The sequence below is a fragment of the Leopardus geoffroyi genome, chromosome D3, assembly GCF_018350155.1.
Source record: "Leopardus geoffroyi isolate Oge1 chromosome D3, O.geoffroyi_Oge1_pat1.0, whole genome shotgun sequence".
In the NCBI taxonomy this organism is placed as follows: Eukaryota; Metazoa; Chordata; class Mammalia; order Carnivora; family Felidae; genus Leopardus; species Leopardus geoffroyi.
Window position 1 is genome coordinate 82,714,126 of NC_059339.1, and position 11,259 is coordinate 82,725,384.

Sequence of the window (11,259 nt, forward strand, 5' to 3'; positions counted from 1 at the left end):
GTGGCGCAGTCGGTTGAGCGTCCGACTTCAGCCAGGTCCCGATCTCGCGGTCCGTGAGTTCGAGCCCCGCATCGGGCTCTGGGCTGATGGCTCGGAGCCTGGAGCCTGTTTCCGATTCTGTGTCTCCCTCTCTCTCTGCCCCTCCCCCGTTCATGCTCTGTCTCTCTCTGTCCCAAAAATAAATAAACGTTGAAAAAAAAATTAAAAAAAAAAAAAAAGAATATTGAATCTTCTCACCCATAAACTTGGAATACCTCATTCACTGAGATCTTTGATTTTGTTTATCAAAGTTCTTTTTTTCTCATATGGATATTGTACACATTTTGTTGAATTTTGCCTATGTATTTCATTTTTTGGTGTGCTAATGTGAATGGTATTGTGTTTTCAATTGCAAATTCCACCTGCTCATTGAAGTATATACAGAAGTGACTGACTTTCCTTTTATGAACATTTACTTTAGAAAACTTGTAATCACAAACTCTTTCTTTACCTCCTGTAACATGTATATCCTTGAAAGCCTCCTTCTAGTTTTATAATCAATTCTTGTCAAGGACCTGAGAACCATCCTTTTGAAATGTCATCAGTGAGAAAATAGGTTAGGAGCCTAATTTAGGTAGAATCCTGCTCCCAAGTTGTAAAATTACCTCCTGTTGTCAAGATATGAAAAGTTTATTTTTCCTTTGGATAAAGCCAATTAATAAACATAAATGGCCTACGACTTACCTCCATTACCCCAGCTCTTACAAATTATATTCTTTTGCTTCAGTGAAGTTGACTTCCCACTCAGTTGTGGTCTTTTTCACCTATATCAGTATCCTTAAATATGGTCTTCCTTACCTGCTTAACTTAGTCTGCTACAATTTTTTGCTTTGAAAGAAATCATACTGTTTAGGGTGAAGTAGTCAGGAAGTCTTTTCCTGAGAAGGTGACGTTTGATTAGAAGTGTAAATAACGATGCAGAATGGCCATTATAAAATATCAGGGGGTGTAGTCTATGTAGAGGGAAAAGCATGCATTCTCCGAGGCAGGAATGGACGTGGTATGTTTTAGGAACAGCATAAATTCAGTGTCACTAACATAGGCTGAAAGAAGAATATTCAGTGAGGTGTGAAAGATCCAGGTTGTGAAGGACCTTCTAGGTCATGTAAGACACTTGACTACTCTTTATGAGATAAGAAGTCTTCTTCACTGGGGAGCAGCATGCTCTGATCTGTTTATAAAAGATCATTCTGGATGCTAAATGAAGAACATACTGAAGGAAGGTCAAGGTCATACGTACAGAGACCATATAGGAAGTAGTCCTGGCAAGTGTCACATAATGGAGGATTGTGCCAGAATATTATTAGCAGTGAATGTGGAGCCCAACTGGGCTATGGCTTAAATGTCAATGTAACAAAATTTGTTGAAAGATAGGATGTGGGATGAACATATTAATAAACATTTGTAACATGTTTAAATACAATGATTTAGAATATTCTATTTAAAAATCTTTAATTCATTTTTGGAAAAAAAAATTACCCTAAATCTAATCTCCAACTATGGTGCATTTTATCTATCTTGACTGGCAGTCTTCCTAACCAGCTTCCATCAAGAGGAATAAAATATGAAAAATTACAGATTTTTACTTTGTTTTAAACATTATTTATACTGACTAAAGTACTATAATAAATCTAAGAGAGTAGATCCTGAAAGTATTCATCAAAAGAAAATATGGACATTAACTAGACTTATTGTGGTAACCATTCTGCTAATATGTGCAAATATTGAATCATTACATTGTGTACCTGAAGCTAATATAATGTTACATGTCAATTAGACCTCAATAAAATAAAAACTCAAAAAAATATGCATTTGCCTGAATACCGTATAATGAGGTTCCTCCCCCCCACCTAAACTTCTGGCCTCGTAGACTTCTTTGATAGAAATCTGAAGCTACAATGTCAGTGTACTGTTAATATCTTCTCAGAAAAGTCTTAAGTAAATGTGACAGTTGATGGTAATTATTAACCTAGCACTGAACCAGTAATTAAACGATGCAGTCTGTGTGTGTGTGTGGGGGGGGGGCAGTACACCATCAGCTTGCCTACTCTTGCGTGGTGATCCTTCTGATTCTGTGTTTCCTAATCTGACATCATTTAAACTCGTTATTATTTCCCGTCAGAGCTTAAGGTTTAAATCGCTACATAGAACACTTCTTTATACTCTACACACCCATTTTTCCCCCAAGCATATTTGTTATATATCTCAGCTCCGATATAAATGAATGGATAGATGGGTGAATGGATGGATGGATGATTTTTTTTTAAAGCGAAATAAAGCAAAAACCAAACTTAATTCAAGTCTCAACTACTTTTCTCTACAGTGGTTTGGCTAATTCTCCAAATGGATTGGAAATGTAAAAGAAGACAATGTTTTTTGCCTTTGAAGCCTTCCATGATTGTTACAGGCTTCCTATTTTTACCATGATTGATGTATTTTGTCTTGGCTAACTTAAAGTATGTACATGATGAGGAGGGAAGAAGGACCCAAGAGGAGATACATTAAGTACCTGTCATTTGCCATGTGCTCTCAGTACTTTATTCTCATTGGCCCATCTGGTCCTCACATCGGTCCAACTTGTGCTTTCACTGAATGACAACTGAGGCACAAAATATTTATGTTGCTCTATCAAAATTACCAAGTTTTGTATTGTATTTTACAATTCTGTCTCTCAAATGATGCTACATGATGTGTACCTTCTCTACTAGATGGTGAGCGATGGGGCCAGGATTTTCTGGGTAAAAAGAAATTGCATACAAATTATAAGATCACTATGAATAGTTGGTATCAGTTCACTGAAAAGGAAACCTATCTAAAAGCACAGTCAGTGAATCTTTCTAAATCATCGTAAATTAATATACAACTAAGAAACATTGTACTCCTGATTTATATAACTTATTTCTTCTGAAAACGTAAAATACTAAAAGTTATCACTTACTAAGCCAGCACATATCTATGAAGTATCTCCTGTAGGCCAGACCCGACTTCAGAATGCAGGAATTTATTATGTCCCTCACAGGTAAAGCTGTTACGCTTTGCAAATAAAAATACAGAATGCTGGTGAAAGTTGAATTCCAGATAAGCAACATAAATGTGTTTTTATCTGAAGTTCAGATTTGACCGGGCATCTTATATTTTACCTGGTCCTACTCCTAAGACCTAAGGTGGAATTGAGAAAAATAGGACATAATGAAATAAACATAAAATCCGAAAGGTGAGGAACAGTTAAGGACACAAAGGTAGAAGGGAAGGGCCTTCCAAGAAGAAGTAAAATATGGCCAAAGATCTATGGTAGGGGTTGCAGTGGACAGCCTCTAGGAGGACCCCAATGGTTCCTGCCTCCCAGTATTCACGGCATGGAGTTATTCTAAGAAAGAAAACACGCAAAAGTGATAGCCTGTTACTTCTGAGATAAGGCTACAAAAAACTGTGACTTCTATCTCTCTGGGCCTCTTTCCTCTCCCCCACATGTAGCAGATAAAAATACGGGATGCCCAGCTGTGAATTATTCAACGTAGTATCTCAGAAGTTTAACCGATGTTACTGGCACTGGCCTTAGAGATGAAATTAAAAATATCGTCAGCGACCATGAAAAATACTTCTGATTCGTTTGCTTGTTTGTGTGCCTCAAGATGTGAGCACATGTTCATCCACAACATGATGTTAAGTTCTATTACTGTAGAAGACAATTTATGCCTCAAACAAGTATTCTTTCTTCTTTAATGTGACTAAATCGAATATTCAGACCTGTTAAGTTATTTTTCCAAAGCCACAGAGAACTGAAATTGCACTGCCTTCATTCAAGCCCAAATCTATCTGACTTTAAAACCCAAATGATTTGATATCCACCACCCACTTCAATTGCCTTGGGTATTGTGGGTTCTAACTAACATTATTTTATTTATTAAATAGGCTTTTCATGAAAAAAATATGTGTGTAAAAATGCACACAATGATAAATTTGAACAAAATAAAAGCAGACATGAAATGGGCACCCAGACTAATAAATAGAAGATGAACAGTGCCTCAGAAACTCCAGCTCTTATCCTTCCTGGTAATTATTTTTTATTATTTTATTTTATTTTTTTAACGTTTTATTTATTATTGAGAGACAGAGAGACACAGAACGTGAGCAGAAGAGGGGCAGAGAGAGAGGGAAGCACCGAATCCGAAACAGGCTCCAGGCTCCGAGCTGTCAGCACAGAGCCTGATACAGGGCTCGAACTCATGAACCGTGAGATCATGCCCTGAGCCGAAGTCAGATGCTTAACCAACTGAGCCACCCAGGAGCCCCCTTCCTGGTAATTAAACCACACATAAAAACTAACCATTATCGTGAATTCTAACACTACAGATTTGCTGCTGTCTTCAAGGTTTTTGTTGTTGTTGTTGTTGTTTTTAATAAAAGGAGTTATTCAGTACACGTGTATCTCTTTTCACCCATTCAGCATTGTGCCTGTGAGATTCAAATTTGTTTTGAGTACAGCAGCCATTCATTGCCTCTCAGTGCTCTATGGCATTTTGTTGTAATATACTGTGTATCTTTCTCTGTTCTAATGTGGATCATTTGGTGTCAGTTTTTTGTTTATGATAACGGTACTGCTATGAACTTCCATGCCGCATGTCTTGGTAAACTATGGAAACAATTTTGATATGTATTTACCTAAAAATGGAAACTGCTGCATCAAAGCATATGACAGAGAGTTCTCCGAGGAGATGTGGCTCAGAATAATCAATATTGCTTGGGCATTCCAAGTGGTCTTCAGTTTTAGCAATTGCTCTGATTGTCAGACGTGTTCCTTTTGCTATTAGAGTGGCCGTCACATTGGTGGTATCATGTTGTGATTTCGATTTTTTTTTCTTTTTTCGTGACTTCAACGGTTAAGCACCTTTTTGTGTATTTATTGACAATGTGCATTCCTGTTTGGTAAAGTGAGTATTTAAGGTCTTTGCCTATTTTAAAACTTGGACTTCCTGTGTTGTTCTTATCATATGTTATTTCTGTTACCAGAGTTTAACTGTTTAACTGTGAAATACAAATCTCAGATGGTCTCTTTTTTATTCACCCTATCAAGAGTGCTCAAGGGTGCCCTGAGTATAGAGAGAGATGTTTCTCATTGGTTTTAGAAAAGTATTAACCATTATCTTTTCAAATATTGTTTTTGCTTCATTTTCTCTGTCTTACTTTGCTGGGACTCCAATTATACAGCTGTTGACTTTTTTTTTTTTTTTACCATGTCATGTATTTTTTTCTAAATTTTCATTCCTTTCATTCCTACACTACATTGTTTACACTGCCTACTTTCAACTAGTCTTTTTAATGTTCACTGATTTCTTTTTCATCGATTCCAATGTATGAAATTATTTATCTAATTATAATTTATATGTGTGTGTGATGCACATATATCACGTATATAATACATAAATTTCTAAACTTTCTATTAGATCCTTTTTACAAGCTTTAAATCTCTGATAAAGGTTTCCAACACATCGTATATTTCTTTGGATAGTTTTTTCATAGTTTTTGCAGTAATTATAATAACTGCATCATTTGTTCATCTGAATCTACTATTGACTTTCTCCACTTCTATTTCTTCATATTCCTGACAATATATAATTGAATGCTAGTGTGTTCATTTCCTTGGGCTTCTATAACAAAATACCTCAAACTGGGTGGCCAATAGGTGTCTGTAGGGCTATGTTTCCACTGAAGGTTCCGGAGATGAATCCTTCCTTGCCTCTTCCAACTTCTGGTGGCTACTGATGATTTCTGGCATGCCTTGGCTTGTAGCCGCATTGTTCTAATCTCTGACTGCGTTATCGTAATGCTTTCTTCCCTATGTGTGTTTCTCAGTGTGTCCTAGCCTCTTCTTATGAGGACACCAGTCATTGGTGTCTAATCGAGTATGATCTAATCTCAGTTTAATTACATCTGCAAAGACCCTATTTCTAAATGAGGTCACAGTCACAGGTACCAGGATTAGTACTTAAACATATCTTTTTGGATTATACAGTTCAACACAGTACCACTGGATGTCGTGTATGGAATGCCTTTGAGAATTCTGAGAACACTACTTTCCTCTAGAGTGAGTTTAGTCTATTTTTTTGAGGGGTGGGGGGAGATAGAGCAGGAAATGAGCTCACTTAGAGTTAAACACGGTTTTTATAAGATTCTCTTTCTGACTGATCCCTATATTTACGTTTTATCCTACCATGGTTTCCCATTGGGAGCTGGGATCTTGTAGATTCTTGCCTTTTTGGCAGATTCTCTTTCCAAAGTTTGTCTCCCAAGCACTACAGGACTGATGAAAACTCCTTCTGCTTTTTAGGCTTTTTTACTTCCTTGTTATCTCTTAGCCCTGTGCACCTTAAGAAATAGACCTCTGCATCCAGGGGAGAACTGGAGTGTCAACCTTACTTCTCTACAGCTCCATTTTCTCTGGGATTTTGGACCTTCAAGTTTGGAGCTCTTTGGCATCTCCGAACTCAAAAATTTGTTTCTCTAGCCTTGTGAAATGGCCAGAAACTCTCACAGACTGTCCGCTGTGTGCTGTGATCTTCTGACATGTTCCAAGAGCCCTACGTTTGGCCATCCCGTGTGGATCAGAGGCAGACTCAGCAACTGACCATTTCCTAAATTCCATAGAAAATTTTGAAAATAAAACCTGAAAATCGAATATAATCATTTTTTTTTTCAACGTTTTATTTATTTTTGGGACAGAGAGAGACAGAGCATGAACGGGGGAGGGGCAGAGAGAGAGGGAAACACAGAATCGGAAGCAGGCTCCAGGCTCGGAGCCATCAGCCCAGAGCCCGACGCGGGGCTCGAACTCACGGACCGCGAGATCGTGACCCGGCTGAAGTCGGACGCTTAACCAACTGCGCCACCCAGGCGCCCCTACAATCATTTTTAAACCACTAGATTCTGAGATAGTTTGTGAACTGTATTTTTTACATAGTAGTGAAAAAAACAGCAGGACAAAACGAAACAAAAGGATTTGACAATGTTAGTTCCCTCCGCGTCTATTACCAACTTTCTTCTTGCTTCCTTTGTCCTACTGTAGAAGTCAGTAAGTAAAATTCTCCATCTAATAACACCCTTTCCAACTGGGGGATTCACTCATAAATTATACCAATTTCCAATGAGATATAGGTACAAGCCCCTGAATATGGAGCATCCTCCCGAATGAAAAGAAGAAAAAAAAGAAAGAAAGAAAGAAAGAAAGAAAGAAAGAAAGAAAGAAAGAGGAAGAAAGAAAGAAAGAAAGAAAGAAAGAAAGAAAGAAAGAAAGAAGGAGGAAGAGGGAGACGAGGAAAAGGAGGAAGAGGAGGAGAAAGAGAAAAATCTTGTCATGAAGAAACTTTCCTTTTCTCTTAAACATGTTTTTCCTCCTTCCTGGAACATGCACATGAACAGCAGAACTCTTCCTTCCATTAATTGGCAAGCGTGGTGAGAGCAATCTACCCACTCTCGGTGGCAGAGAAGATAGAAAGAGCTGATCACTGAAGGCATAGCTTAACAGCTGCCTCAGCCCTGGATTTCTATCTGTCAGCATATGATGTGGAACAAATAAAATGTTATTTCTTTAAGACACTGCTTAGGTTTTCTGTTATATAGAGACAAATGTATTACTAAAAATATAGGTGTAATATATGTATATTCTTCAAAATGAAACTAAAACTATTCTAAAATATCAATTCCATCATTGGATTCCTATAACTAATTCCTATAATGACAAAGTATATATACCACTTCCTGCAAATGGTCATTTTATAAATGTGTATACCCTTTTAGAAGCTCATTGAAATGAATAATTGCAAATGTGTTTCAAATCTTAGGCCATCAGTTTTTTTCTTGAAAGAGTTGTGCATGTTTTCTTCACCTCTGGAGTAATCCAAAATACAAACACTGCTTGACAATTTGTAAAATATTGTATTTAAAATTATACAGTGACAAAGTATCTTGTGTATTGTGTGCTATAGATACTCACTGTTTCAGAAACCTAATATGTAACTATTTGAACTTAATATAGTTATGAAATAGTAACCTCATTTACTGTCTGAAACAATAACACTCAATCTTAAAGAATTTTGAGGCAGGAATAGCCATTGTTAAATTCCTTTAGGCAATATAAATACTATTATGAAACAGGAAGAAGAAATCAATTTTCTAAGATTAGAATCAGATGCTCATTAAAATATTCATTATGTATATGAGGTATTCTTGTAGTCCACAAGAGTACCAGACTGAATGATAGAAAAGATACTGAGACCAAAATCTTGCAACACTGGGAACCTGATTTTGTAAGTTACAAATCTCTGCATTTAAAATTGACTTCTGTCTTACATTATGCAACATGCCAGAAACCCCCTGTCATGTCATTGTCTTTTTCCAAAACTTTTTACTGTAATTTTATTTTCATGATGAAATCACATTGGTAATCCATGGACTAATAAAATTATCTATATCTATATTACCTATCTATAATTTATAGTAAATTTGCTGGAATATGCATAATCTACAAACTATGAGATTGTATATAACTATAAAATGTGGCAAGAGATTTTCTTTATAGTGTCTGTAGCAGAGAGAAAATTATTTCTGAAAGAATTTTTACTTTGTTTCTTAAATTTTATTCCATTTAGCATGCCTAGAGTACAAATGAAATTGACAGCATTATAAGGAGGCAGACCTAAGTGAAATGTGAGATAATTTCCTTACTGTAGAGCCTTTGAAAAAAAAAATCATTGTGCTGGATCTTGGCCAGGGCCAATATAAGAAATGGTTTATCCTTCTCTTGGTGAAAGTCAATGGAAATATGCATTGAAAAACTATAGGTTTTGAATAAATGGTGTTGGAATAACTAGTTATCACTTGGAAATAAAATAAAATGAATCTAGACACAGACCTTAAACGCTTTATTAAAATTAACTCAAGGGGCGCCTGGGTGGCGCAGTCGGTTAAGCGTCCGACTTCAGCCAGGTCACGATCTCACGGTCCGTGAGTTCGAGCCCCGCGTCAGGCTCTGGGCTGATGGCTCAGAGCCTGGAGCCTGTTTCCGATTCTGTGTCTCCCTCTCTCTCTGCCCCTCCCCCGTTCATGCTCTGTCTCTCTCTGTCCCAAAAATAAATAAACGTTGAAAAAAAAAAATTTAAAAAAAAAAAAAAAAATTAACTCAAAATGGATCCCAAACATAAATTTTAGAAAAGTAAAACTTCCAGAAAGTAATGTAGGAGAAAATCTAGATGACTTTGAGTGTGGCAATAGCATTTTGGAAACGACACCAAAGGCAGGATCCAGGAAATAATTGATGAGCTGGACTTCATTACCATTAAAGTTTCTGCTTTGAAAAAGACCCTGTAAAGAATAGAAAGATAAGACACAGACTGGGAGAAAATATGTCCAAAGACACATCTGACAAAAGATTATCATCCAAAATATACAAGGATTCTTGAATTTCAACAATAAGAAAACAAACAACCCTATTAAAAATGGGCCAGAGACCTTAACAGACACCTCACCAGAGAAGTTATCCAGATGGCAAATATTCACACGAAGAGATGTTCCATATCATATGTCATTAGGGAAATGCAAATTAAGACTAAAGTGAGATAAAACAACATACCTATGAGAATGACCAACAGGTAGAATGCTGACAAAGCCAAATGCATGAGACTGTGGAGCAACAGAAACTATCACTGCTAGTGTGAATGTCAAATAGTATAGCCACTTGGAAAGACAAATTGGAAGTTTCTTAATAAATAGACATACTCTTACCACATGATCCTGCAATCGTACTCCTCTCTATTTACCAAAATGAATTAAAAGCAATGTCCACCCAAAAGCCTGCACACAAATATGTATAACAGACTTATTCATAATTGTGAAAACTTGGAAACAACCAAGATGCCCTTCAGTAGGTGAGTGGATTAACTGTGGTATATCCAGACAACAGAATATTATTCTTTTCTAATAAGAAATAAGCTATCAAGCTATTTGGAGAAAATAGATGTGGAGGGAAAGGTATGGAGGAAACTTAAATGCATAGAACTAAGTGAAGGAAACAAATTTGAAAATGCTATATATATATATATATATATACACACACACATATATATATACATATATACATATACATATATGTGTGTGTGTATATATATACATATATACACATATATGTATATGTGTATATATATATACATATATATATACATATACATATGTGTGTGTGTGTGTGTATATATATATATATATATATATATGGTTGCAACGCTACATTATGGAAAAGACAAAACTATGGAGACAGTAAAAAGATCAGTGGTTGCAGGGGAGGGGAGTAGTGGGATGAATAGGCAGAACACAGTGGATTTCTAGGGCAGTGGAAATACTCTGTATGAAACTAAAACGATGGATACATGCCACTATATATTTGTCCAAACTCATAGAATGTGCAGCACCAATTGTGTGCCTTAATGTACACTATGGACTTCGGGTGATAATTATGAGTAAGGCAGGTTCATCAATTATCACAAATGTATCAGTCGGGTGGGAAATGTTGATAATGGGAGAGACTGTGCATGAGTGGGGACAGGAGACACATGACAAATCTCTGTGCCTTCCTCTGAATTTCGCTGTAAACCTAAAACTGCTTAAAAAAATAAAGTGTTAATGAAAAATAAAATTGTAAGAACTCTCTATTGAAGCTTAGTCTCTAAGTTATGGTTCAGAAATGTTTTTTCTTCAATACAGGTAATTTTTATTAGAAGTTTTACAGTAATTATCAGTCAGGGTTCAAGCCTAGAAGCAGAACCTATAGAGAAGAAAGATCAAAAGAGATAGAGAAAGAGACAGAGAGGCTGAGAGGAGAGAGAGAGAGATAAATAGAGATAGAGATAGAGATTGATTATAACGAATTGGTTGACCCAACTGCAGGGTCTGCCTAGGCAAGTCCCAAGTCCATCATCTTTAGTCCACAAAGCAAACAAGAAGGGAAGATGGCTAGCAAACTGGAGCCCACAAGCATGGAGTGGAGATATCATCCAGAGGCTGAATTCAATTGATCAATCCTTGTTTAGTTCCTTCTCTCCTTTCTCTCTTTCTGTCTCTCTCTCTCTCCACCCCCCCCTCCCCTCCCTCCCTTTTTCCCTCGTGGAGAAAATCAACACTGTTCTAAGCCTTCCTGACTAATTGTATCCCCTGCAAGATAATCTGTCTAACTTA